The sequence below is a fragment of the Manacus vitellinus genome, unplaced genomic scaffold (assembly GCF_001715985.3).
Source record: "Manacus vitellinus isolate BGI_N305 unplaced genomic scaffold, ASM171598v3 scaffold_76_pilon, whole genome shotgun sequence".
Taxonomy (NCBI): domain Eukaryota; kingdom Metazoa; phylum Chordata; class Aves; order Passeriformes; family Pipridae; genus Manacus; species Manacus vitellinus.
In genome coordinates, this window is record NW_021940796.1 from 377,335 (window position 1) to 390,395 (window position 13,061).

The window sequence follows — 13,061 nt, forward strand, 5'->3', positions numbered from 1 at the left end:
CAGGTAAGGATGGGCCAGAGCAGAGAGCTGATCCTCAGAGGTGCTCCATGAGCTGCCCAGCGCTGCAGAAGAGAAGGGGAAATGAAAAGCCAGCTCCTGGACCCCCAGGCTGAGCTTTGGTGGCAGGTGCCTGCAGCTCCCTGTCACTTCAAGTGATGTAAGCAGTTTGGTCACTATATTGTGACAGCTGCTCTCCTGCTGAGCATCATCAGCCAGTGATCCATCACCAAAACACATCTCACTCAGCATTGATTCACTGCAGCTCTCACTGTGACCTTGCGTCCTGCTGGGCAGGTGATTCCAGTCCACACAGCCCACGTGAGGAATGTGGAAGAGGCAGCAGGATGTGGGCACCAATGCCAGCTGTGCATCAGGTGGAAGAATCCATAACGTGCAAAATAAATATAGAGTCCCCTAATATTGTCTCCAATACTCAAAGCTCAAGCTCAGATAAACAACAGATGAGTCCTACACGTGTTGCAGTTTTGGGCCAGTTAAAATTTTCACTTATTTGAGGCAACACACAGCTTTTCTCCTTGTTTTATAATTTTCCAAGCACAAGTATAATTGGCTCTGGCCTGCTACCAAGAGGTTTATTAGAGCGGCGAGGGATGAAACTAATGATTGTTAAGAAGATCTAATTCCAGGGATACTGAGTTGTTGATTACACATTTATGGTCACTAACCAGCGGTGCTCAGATAAGGGCCTGTGGATTTGTTTACCTTGCCAAGGCACTAAAATGCAGCCAGTCACTAAAACTCTAAGGTTGAGGCAGAAATCAATACTGAGCTGCTGAACACCCTCTTGTGTAGCTGGGAGAGACTAATTGCTGATGAACCTACGAGCCCAATAAAAATGTGCATAATTTAAATTGTATTAAAACCATAAGCTGCTAAAACATCAATATTTAAACACCATCCCCCCATCCCCTGCAGTGTCATCAGAGATCTTACAGGAAGAGCAGATATTGCTGAACATGAAAACAACAAAGGTGCAAAAATTGCCTGAAATATTTCTTTTGCTAAATTCCTGACATGAATTTGTCTTGGGGATGAATTTGGCCCCAGATGTTCTACCTGTTGGTGCTAAGAGCCATTGCCAAATGGGTTCCTAGTCCTCCTGGAGGTAAAGTGGAAGGCAGACAAATGCAGAGTTGATTTTAAGGTGGAGCAGCTCCTCAGGAGTGTGTGCTGTGGACATGCTCAGTCAGGGAGCACTCTCTGGAGTTCCTCTGCCCACTGCGGGGTGACATTAGGCAGGACTGTCACAAGGCAGATCTCCAGCCACCCAGCTTTTGGCCTGGGCAGGGCTTTTAGGTCTCAATATGGTCTGTGAAGCCAGGCTGAACTGTTTGCTGGGATGTACCTTCTCCCGTGGGATTTTTACCACTCCAACTGCTTCAAGCAGCCAAGTCTCCATGAACTGTCACAAGTGACTCAGAAGCTCCCCAGCCCTGCAATGCTCAGCGTGTACATCCAGCTCAAACACTGCTTGAGAGAATTGAGGGTGGCTTCAGAGAATGAGTTTTCAGCTGCCGGTCCTAAATCATTTATCATGAGCTTCCCAGCATCACTTCATGCCGAGTGCTTCAAACAGCAACACTGGATGATGCAAAAGGAATCTGCACAGTCATACCAGGAGCCAGATGTTGCTGCTGAGGTGTGTGTTTGGGGACAGCATGAGCAGCACTTCCACCCTCAATTTGGAGTGAAGGAGATGTGTTTGCTTCTGAGATTTGTTTGCAAGGACAGAGCTCCATGGCTGGCAGAGGACTGAGGCCCCCAGCTTAAAACTGCCAGCTCCAAAAAACCAGCCATGGACGTCACCCAGTCAGCAGTTTCTGCAACATCACACCAGACGGTTCTTCCCTGTCCTCCCTCAAGACCCTCCAAAGTGAGTAACAGCTCCTGGAGCGGTGGCTGTGAGAGGAAGGGCGAGCTCCCTGGTCCCAGGCTGTCGTAATCCCAGCCAAAGCACCCACACATCAAGGCCCTGTGCTCTGCTGGCTATTTGCACATTAACTTGCTGATTTTTAAGGAGATTCTTGCACTAGTCAGTCCAGAGCTCACCTGCTGAGGATAATGTGTTTATCACTGGGAATCTACCTGTCTGTGGCGTGCACATGTCGAATCACCATCATTTTATCCCAGACACTCTGATACATACCATGAAATTTAACAAGGTGTGTCCTATGCAGGGCTGTAACATTGCAGCTGTGTGGACTAATTAGATAACACTCGTTATTGTTCATTCAATTTGCGTTTGCAGAGGCGGTGCCAGTGCTGGCTGGCTCCGGCCCTGATTGATTGCTCCCACTTTGCATTCATTAGGAAGGTGGCCTCAGCACAGTGGTTTTACAGCGTGTTTGCTACCACTTAACTGGATGTGCCAGTCAAATGCCTTGAACTGTGTCTCTTGATTAACAATATTTTGCAAATATGGTGAAGGCTGTTTGAGCAGCCCGACAAGCAATCAGGGGCTGGGTGAGCACCGCTCCTGCTCCCTGCAGAACCCTTCCCACATGCCAAGTGGGAGAAATACCACCGTGACAGAAAGGGCTGGTGACAGTTTGCCAGTACATCCAGGTCAGTGGTGACCATGTCCATTGCTCATCCTCACTCAGACATGACTTACAGAAATAAATAAGACTGTCAGAGGGTTTAACTTTTCAGCCCATGAAACTGGGGCACACACGGGTCACAATGACTTGCTCGATTTTTCCCTCATGTCCCCTCACAGCTGCAGTAGGGTTTGCTCTGGTCCATCTCATCTGCCCCCCACGCCAGGCAGACACCTCAGAGGGACGGTGCAGTCAGGGACTCGTCCCCCATCTGGGTTTTTGCAAACCAGAAATGCCCAGTGCCCCAGCCCAGGGACCTCGAGGCTCCAGTTCCAGGGTCCCCCAGCCCCTGTCCTCCCCAGCTCAGCCCCTTACTGCTGCCCAAAGGAGCGTGTGGGCTTGCAGGGAACCTGCTCTCATCCCCGTGACATGGGGCAGCTGCTGCCCCGCCAGGGCAAGGGCACTGCATGGCAGGATGATGCCGTTCAGGGCTGGACTGGTTTCGGGGGATTTTTGCCAGGCTGCTGACACACGGCAGCTCCACAGCAGCGTGCTCGGCACAGGAACTGTCGCTCCGGCTCGTTCCAGGGTGAAACACTGTCACTGTTCCCTTTTGCATATGCAGCGAGCGCTGGGGAGTTCAGGGCTGTGCACAACAGATTTATTCAACAGTAATCGTTTCATTTCTGCAAAGGAAATATGTTCCACTGCTCCTGCAGCTGACAGGCTCTGGCATCAGTTGGAGGCTGAGGCTCCAAAAGGAAGGAGAATATGTTTATGGGATGAACCCCAGCTGTTTGCAATATTCCTCTGCCCTAGCAATTATTTTAATAGAAAGAATTCCTGGAGGGTTATTTGGCTTCATATGGTGCATGTCATGTTCAGTCACCGGTTCAGGTACCAGGCAAGTGAACCTCTAAAGACAGTTCTTCTCCTGTAAAGCATTTTTTAAAAAGGCAGCCTGCTCACACACCAGAAAATACTTGCTCCCATGGGTAGCACAGGAAATTATAGAAAAACTGGCACATTTGCATAATCTGAGTTATCATGAAGTTGTTTATCAGCATCACTGAGCTGCCCCAGCACTCCCAGGGTGTAAAGAGAGATGATGTCCAGTGGTGTCCAACTGAGAGATGCAGAAAAGGTGAGCAAGACAGATTCCTGACTGAAGGTGAATTATCTGGCTACATAAATTTTTCTCAGAGGGAAAACTGGTAGGACCTCCCCAACCTGTTCTGTGGTTTCCATGTGTTCCTTTCTTGCCCCTATAGAGCAGTTCCTGGAGGGAGAGTCCCAGGCCAGCCTGGATGCAGGGGTGCAAGAAGGAGCACTTGCTCTAGTGCTGTATTTCCACAATAAACTGGAGTCTATTTAAAATTCAGCACCATCATGTGAATGTGTTTCTGCTTTGCCTCAGAAATAATCAGTCAGGACAGTCCTCAGACAGCACTGCTCATTAAATAAAACACCTCGATTCCTCCCTGAAGGGGAAGGCTCCCCAAGGACTGGCAATATTTTAGCCTGCTTACCATCCAAGGGCTTTAAAGTACTTTCAGAAGCATTAATTAAGTCTCAGGACATGCCTAAAAGATGGAGGTTTAGGGTTTGCTCAGCAGTGGGCAGCACTAAGGCTGCAGGATGGGGAGGCTCCAGGACCTGAAGGTTTGGCTCAGGTGTGAACCTCAGAGCATCAGCTGGTGCCAGCACAGGGGAGAGGGAAGTTCCCAAGCGCCTGTGACACACTGTGGCTCCTGCCCTGACCCTCTCAGGGGGCCAGGCTGGTGGCCTTGCAGAGGAAGGTGTGATGCCAGGGGGGGATGCTCTGCTCCCATAGCTCTGTGCCTCTCCAGTGCCAGGGGGGAGCAGCTCCAGAGCCAGAGCCAGCTCAGGACACTTGCCCGGCTGCTCGGCCACGGCTGCCAGCAGGGCACTCCCAAATCTGCACTGCTTTCATTAGCACTGGCAAACATCTGTGTCCTTCACTGAAAGCATCTCACACAGACATGATTTGGTTCAGGTGGCTTCATGAGAAAATGAGTAAATCCCTGCCTGGATTTTTACTTTCAAACCAGCTGTCCAAAACATGAGATATCTGAATTCCTTATAGCTTTAGAATGTTAGACTCTGTTTTATCTTTGAAAATGCACATCTTTCAGTGCACAGGAGAGCTCTAGCAGTTCATCCTACCAACAGGACTTTAGTCACACACTTATGAGTGTGTAAATGGAAGTTAAAAGCTTTGATACTTCTGTGGAAGTAGATGTAAGAGAGCAAAGCACAAGTAAATAGCATCTGCCAAGTCATGCTTCAGAAACTTGTCCAGAAAAAAACCCAACAAAAACCCAAACAAATATCCTGTAATTCAAAAGGAAAACGGGTAAGGGTTTGTGTCACCAGACAGTGCTGCTTGCATACAAAAATGCCACTTCTTATCTGGAGATTTAGATGAGAAGAGAAGCTCAGTGATTTTTGTCAGTGCCATTAGTTTTTCTAGAGAGAATATTACCACACTGCTACTGACAGAGCATCAATAATGGGGGAGATGAACACTTCTGAAGTGTTAATTCTCTCAGCATCATGAGATTAAACATATGCATCATCACTGTACGTCAGTGAGGGGTAACGTGAGCAGGCACCACAAGCACTGTGCTAAAATACAACAGTGTAATTAAAGTGGAATCTGCTTCTGAAAGAGATTTCCATGTGGGAACAGATGACATTTCAGCAGTTTCCCATAACAACATCATGGCCAGACACAGCTCCTTGCTGCTGGAATCTGCCTTTGTCACAAACAGCTTTGGACCCTTGAATCTATCTGCCTTCCATGTGTCTATCCAAGCCATCACTAGATCTGGGCAAATGATTATGCACAAACATTTCTTGAAAATTTTTTAATTAGTCTTGACCATTTTCTCACTCCTTTTACATGGGGTTTTCACTCCTGTGACTTTATTCTACCAGCTCTGTTTACTATCAGAGTATTCACTGAAGCAGCAAATTGTACATGACTATTGGAAATTATTCATCAAGAGTGAAGTGATAAGTGAATGATTAATTCTCATTATTAATACTGTTTTCATGATGCCTGAAGGCTTCCCTGAAACCATGACCCCATTTCTTTAGGTACTGTACAAGCAAATAGGGGCAGACAGTTCTTGCTCCCAAAGGGACCCCAGCCTGGAGAGGTAACACAGCTCAGGGAAAGAGTGAGGAGACAGGACAACTTGCTCAGAGCCCTCAGGAGTTCCAAGCCACCCCCAGCAGACAGGCTCTCACCAGGCTGAAGGCAAACACTACTCCCTTGCTGGGCAAAGGTCTCCTCTCCCGCCTCCCAAAAACCTTTACTCGTCTTGCAGCTCCACAGGTAAGAGTTGCCCCAACTCCTTGGCTGCTCTGGGTACCAGTCAGGTCACGTTTGTCACACCCCCAGCTGAGGCAGAGCCTGGACCTCGAGCTGCTGAGAAACCACAGCTGCATTTGTGAGACCAGATGCAGCCTCAGACTGCAACCTCATCACTGCCCCCAAACTCAACATCTGGTGACAAAAATACAGCTGAACATCCAGAGCCAGACCTCTGGACCTGGGCTAAGGGTATACCAAAGGGTCATACCAGCCCTTGGTGCCAGGCTCCAGCACAGCATGGGTACTGCTGCTGTGTCTGATCTCTATGCCATTATTCCTGACTCTTTCAGGTTCACAGAAACTCAAGTGCCTAAATAGAGGTGAAATTAAAGAGGGCCCCTCTGGGGGAGAGCTGCACCTGGGGGAGGAGAGCACCCCTGAGGTGGATCCTTTCCTGTGGCTCTGGGGTGGCAGCAGCTCGTGTTCCCTGAGGGCAGGTGGGCAGCAGCACCAGGTGAGTATTGCCAGGATAAAACACGGTACAGTCACACTTTTTCTTCTTGAGAAATGCTGTGTTAGCCATTAATTTTATATAAGTGCTTTCTAGTATCATGTTGTTGAACTAAATTGAATCTGTCCACTGGCAAATGGCCTAAAACCAAAGCAATAACATGTGGAGTGTGTGGGACCATTCCAGACTCCATCCACATGCCCAAGTGAAGATGTGCTGTGAAACAAGTCTAGATGCTTCATTTAGATTGACAGGAAGAGACCTGATAACAACAAAAAGGAGGAACAGTCTCCAAGCTGCTGTCTCTTTCTCTGGGGAACACGTTATAGCCCCCAGAAGAAATATTTTAGTTCATACAAGTCGACAAATGCCCAAGTAGCTGACAGCCCCTCCCACTGCCATTTTGTGAACCTTCATTAGCACACTCCTAACTCCAAATTTGTGACAAGTTCTCTGGTGTTTTGTTCTGCCTCTCATGCCCATTGTAAATGCCCTGGAAGCCAAGGATTTCACGTGTAAATCCCATTTCAAAATACCTTTTAGCCTAGAGCTATACCTAAGGCATAAACAGACCAATGAAATGCTGCTGTTGATTTTCATCTGTGCTGCAGGTTTGCAGGTGTGAGGGATGTGAGTGCTGCAGCCCTCACTGCAGGAGCTCCAATACCCACGGCCACGCAGGTTTTCCTCACCCAGAGCAGCAACGAGAAAGGCACTGGTCACCCACAGCATGTCCTTACTGTGTATAGTGCTGATTGATAGTAGGAATGATACTTTAATCAATGTTAATAACATTTAACATGGGCACTATTAGGCCCCATTATTTTTCCAGCATAAAGAGCTATAAGAAATAAATATCCTTTTCCATCACATTTGCTGTTCTACACTCAACACAAAAGAGAAATAAAGTAAGTGTCCAGACAAACCTAACAAAAGTTTATTCAGTCTTGAATTAAGTCCATGGTTTATCTACTCCCCAGGTTTATCTTGCCCCAGGCATCAGAACTATTTCTAGCTCAGTCATGGTCTTGTTGAACAGATTAGATGTTTCTAACCTTTCTGGGCAAAAGCTTTGTGCCATATGTGCAGCTTCTCCTGAGATACACATAAATTCCATACAGGAAAAGCTTGCATGTTTTAGGAGGCTTGGGCTCTAATATCATTATCTGCAAACATAAGAAATGACACTTTTCCACTCCCTGAGGGCAAAAAGAAAAATAAACTAAAGTACCTGTACAACATGTGAGTCCATTCAAACCAGCACTGCCACTGAGCTGCACACCCTTCCTTTGCTGAGGGCCAGCTGGGGTTTCCTCTAGCACTGAACTTCAAACCAAAATCAGACTGGGTGTCTGCTCCTGTTCCACAGCCCTCAGACAGCCCTTCCTTCTGTGCCTCAGACAGGTCTGGGGTTGGGACAGGTACTGCACCTTAGAGAGGGGCTGATATGTGTTGTGCTGGGGCAGTTCTGCATTGAAGAGGTGACCAGAGATTCCCTCATTTCTTTTGTCTGTTGGGTTGGAAGGATGCTTCCCACTCCCCTGACGAGCTCATCACCCCTTATTCACACTCCTACAATGACAAACACCAGTGACTCTCAGTGCCCTGTCACTAACCAGCACCTCTTGCAACTCTATTGATTTATCCCTGGCCATGTTATTTCTTTGGCCTGTTCTGATCTTCGGCTCAGAGGTTTTCTGAGCCTCAGCCCCAACTTCCAAGTCAGGAAGGTGAAATGCAGGTGCTGAACCTGCTGGAGAGAAGGCAGGAAGGAGGAAAAACCCCGTGGGAAAAAGAGTTTCCCCCCTCCCGCTTGGGCTGCAGTTTGCAGAAGGTGATCAGTGTGAGGTGTAACTGTGGAAACCCCCCCAAAATACACAAATAAAACAGGGAGGGCACCTTGTAAAACATGTTGGGGGAGGAAAACAAATGATCTCTGTCGACTATTTAAAAGCAATCCAGTAAAGTGAACAATCAGAAGTGAAGAAAAATCAATACCCTTCTTATGGTGCAGAAATGGAAAACAAGTGGGATTTTACTCCTGCAAAATCCATGCAAACAGAACCCAACAAATTAATTCTGCTTGTCAATGAATATGGTCCTGTCTTCAGCAGCAGAACCACCTCCCAGAGCACTCTCTTCAGCCACAGCACTGTGATATGGTAGAAATCCCCACTGGTGCCAGTGAAACACCATTGAGTTTACACAACAATTATGAACAATTGTGTGTTATTCCCAACACATTTAATTCGTTTAATAAATAATTCCTCCAGGAAGGCTTCAAGCAAAGCAAACAGAGGGATAACAGAGCACAGCAGATATGGCCCAGTTCCTACTTCTGCACCCAAAATCCAGACAGAGAAGCAGAGCAAAGCAGAGCAGCACAGTCCCTGTTGGACAGTAAGAGGCACGACTGGAGTGTCCCAAAGGGGCCATTTCTACCCTCCAGATCACAGCCAGCTTCTGACTTCAGGTAACAGAAGGGAAGTGGGGTTGAGGGTAAAGGAAGAAGTTTCTGTAGCAGCCCAGGAGGTGTGGGGACCTTTCCCAGAAAGAACTTAATGGAAATTGGAAGCGGAGGCAGAATGTGCACTGTGGGGAGGAATTCAAGGGGAGATGATCAGTGGGTACAACACAGTCCTACAGCACTTCTCAGAGGTTTTTCTTGTAAGTCTCAGGATTAGGCATGCACAGAGACAGATCCATTAGTTTTCCTTTCCAAACTTTCCTCTCCTATTGAACACACAAAACAGCCAGAAACACCCTGGGTATTAAAGACTGTGGCACTGGTTGTAAGACAGGGAGCTGGCAGCTGTTCAGCCAGCTCACAAGCCTTGGCCAAACCTGTGCTTGGCATTATTGAAGTTCAAAACTATTCAGTGACCTTCCCTCTGCATCCCATCAGCCAAGGCCATGGTCAGCCCTGCCTGAGACAGGACAGGTAACACAGGAAGAACTTCTAGCAAGCCTAATTAATTTCTTCTCATTAGGACAAAAATTCTTTTCAACTGTTGTAACAAAACCAATAATAACACGATGAACACAAATGCACCTTTTGCAGCTGAACTTCTCCCAACAGCAGCTGCTCTTGTCCCCGAGCAGTGGCTGCTCTGGGGCATGAATTTGAGGTGTCCTGCAGCACCTCCAACACTGCAAAACAAAGATTTTCCCATTTTCGTCAAGCATGTAAATGCTAAGCTCCTACAACTACATACATTTATTTATTTTTAGGTTACCTTCAGAATCTGTGTCCCATGGCACGCTCAGATTTCATTTTCTGAGCCAGTGCATCTCTGCTGAGGCAACGCTGCCACTCGGTGGCTCCCGCAGAGCCAACACATCACCGAGGCTCCGGGTCTGTGGCACGTCACCTTCCTCCCGTTTGCATCGCCCCTGCTGCCCGCAGAGCTCGGATCAGCTGAAGGAGCTCACCCTGCCTGTGGGAGCTGCCCTCAGGTCCTGCACATTGGAGGGGCAGCTCTGAGAAGAACCTTCACCGAGGGATCCACCCAGTGGGGAGGAGATGCCCCTTGGTCGCTTGGCCAGGGCTACCAGTGCACCCAGCACAGCACTGACCCCAGTGCAGCCCCCCAGCAGCTCCTCACCAGCACCAAGAGGAACTGGAAAGGAGATGGTGCTTGTCAGCCCCCAGACTGTGTCTCCCTATCCTGAACAATTCTGACAGTTCCCAGCCCCCACTTCATCTGTGGGGCTCAGACACAGTTTCAGTACGTTCTGTGGTAACTTCCATCAGCATCTGTGGCTCGTTCAGAGCTCTGTGGGTACAGCTGGACAAACCCTGCACTGCACAGACCTGGCAGCCACAACGCTGCTGGGCTGGGACCCAGAGCACACCCTGCACATCAGGAATTCCCTCCCAAGTCAATGCTTGTCACCTGATAAATAAAGAGGCAGAATGGGACCTTTGTGACTGAGAAAGGGGGAACTCTCCTGTTCCTGAAGGTGACACCCTCTGACAAGGTGTTACCCAGACACAAGCCTACTTGTAAAGGCAAGCAGAGGATTATGCTTCATTCCTGCATTTCCAGTGCCACCTTCTGTATAAAAGAGGAAACCTCTGAGTTCAGCAGCTCCAAGGAATGAAACTGTAAAATTTTTCCCCACCCACGTGGGAACTCAGTCTCTATTGAAATTAAACACTGAAGAAATTACATTTTCAGTAGCTCAACAGCACACTGAATTGTATGCTTGAGACACCCACAAGCGCCAAAACCTGCTAATTTTACAAAGAAAGTACATCAGCTTCACTCTGTGTTTGCCATAAATTCATGCAGGTTCTGAGATGGGATGTAACAGACAAGAGAAATAAACATCCATTATTATTAAAAAAAACCAACTGAAGCGTAAGTCTGGCTATAAATATCAAAAGTATGCAACCAGGGAGTGCTGTTATTCTTCTCTATGTCATTTCAAGCTCTCCCAGGGATTTGTAGTCCCAGACTGCTGTGGGGCCCCGGGAATGCACACCTTATCCTCAGAGACTCCACTGCATCCAACCACACAGACAAGTGACTGTGGTAAACAGCTGCTGTGAATAGTTTTTTCATATTGTATCAAGAGTCCACAGGCATAAAAAACCCCTAAATTGGATTTTCTTGTTGCTAATCACGAATTTAAATATTAAGACTGAATCTGATTTTATAGGGTGCTATAATTGGTTAAGCTGCACAGAACCATTTTCAGAGCTGGATCTGGACCAGTAACTTCACAGAGAAACACAATGCCCCATCCCTGGAAGTGGTCAAGGCCAGTTTGGATAAGGCTTTTAGCACCCTTGTGTAGTGGAAGGTGTCCCTGCCCATGCCCAGGGGGTGGAGTAGGTGATCTTTAAACTTCCCTCCCAACCCAAACCATTCTGTGATTTCATTCTTCATTCTACTCTCCTACACTGCCTAGAAAATTACTTGATAAATTACATTCAGGAAGTTTTCCACTGAGCACTATTCAGCATGATTATCTGGTTCCTCCAGACTTTCATTAAAGAGGCAGACAAGGGCTTATCAGCTTCCCTAATAGCTGCTCCACACTGCCCTGCCAGATCTGATAAGCTCTGAAGATGGAACAGCCTTAGAACATCCAACCACTTTTAATTGGGGTTGGTGTCTTCATGTCTGCAGATGCTCCTGTCACTGAATGATCAAATGCCTCTCCTCTGTGATCAGGCCCAGCAGTCTGTAACAGAGTGAGCATCCCTACAGGAGGCAGAGAAGGTGCTCAGGCAGTAAAATCATCCTCCTGTCATTCCCAGCCTCCAAGCAGGTGAGCACGAGCAGCAGCCACCGTGTGCTCAGCTCTGGCTCTGTGCACAGCTGCAGGTCACTGGCAGAAGCCGTGGGGGGACTCTGCTCTTGGGGCTGTGGAACGTGGAACCAAGTGAGTGAAAGACTCCAAAAAAACTGGTGATGTCTTGTAAAGCCCAGAGAAAGATCCTTTCCAGGTAGGAGACTTGCTTTGAGCCTGTAGGCAGTGGCATGTGCAAAGAAACTATCTTAATTCAGTAAGTAATCTAAGAATAAACCTCTAGTAGATAAATGCCAAAATGATTATTTACGTTTGTCTCTTAAGCCTGGATTCAGGCTTGATTGGATCCTCTGTAGTTTGTAATAAAAGGGAAAGCAGCAGAGTTTTAAAGTGCCACTCATCATGAATGTCTGGCTTTAGACAGACCTAAGAGAATTGGGATCCTGATTGGAGCATCTAAAGTTCAAAATTATGTGGAATAAGGCTGAGCTGTAAAATTGTGTACACAGCAGATCATAATTGCAGCTACTGCTGGAATAAATTATGATGAGTGTCTTAACTCCTCTAGTGCTGAGCTGAAGCAGGTTCCCCAGCTAAGCTAGAAGAAATCCTAAAATAACCCCCAAACTAGGACCAGACAGTGCTCTGTGACCTCTCAGGATCAGGGTCTGCAGTTTGGGTTTGTGTTTCACCCGATGAGTAACCATCACAGCAGCTGAGTGCTCTCAAGCACGTTATTTAACAATTTAGTCCATCTCCTCTATAGAAGCAAACAACTCAATTACCATCCCCAAATCCTCTAAAACCTGGATTTAGGTGGTTGTTTCCACAGCACAAGGTTTGTTTAAACTATAAAAGCAAGTGAAGCAATTCTGGCTGAGAAGCCTGCTTGGAGTTGTTTTCCAGTTGTCTGAAGAATTTGATTCTCCCTCCCACCAAATTTTAGATTCCAGATTCTTTGGGAAACTTTCCAAGTTCTGGCTGGAATACTCAATCGTTAATTCCCAACTTGCCCATCTGCCAGGTCTAGAAGAGATTTCTGTTAAATCCTTTAAATCATATGTCTAAACTGCTTGTTTATCTGTCAACATTGTTTCACACTACTTAATTTTAAAGCTGAACTTTTTAAACCTCTCGAGGTTGGTCCTGCTCTGAACACGAGGACCTGTCAGTAACTCTGCACCATGTAACTGCTGCCTGTTGTACCAGACAGGTACTTGCTGTGCTGTACCCACCCAACTGCTCAGGTTCCCCCACAGCAGCCTTTTACACTAACCCCTGGTAAGAAAAAAAAAAAAAAGAATGACTTACCACATCAGGAGCACTTTACTGGGGTGACAGAGCCTTGCTACACCTAGACAGATAAAATGTGACAGAAACCCAG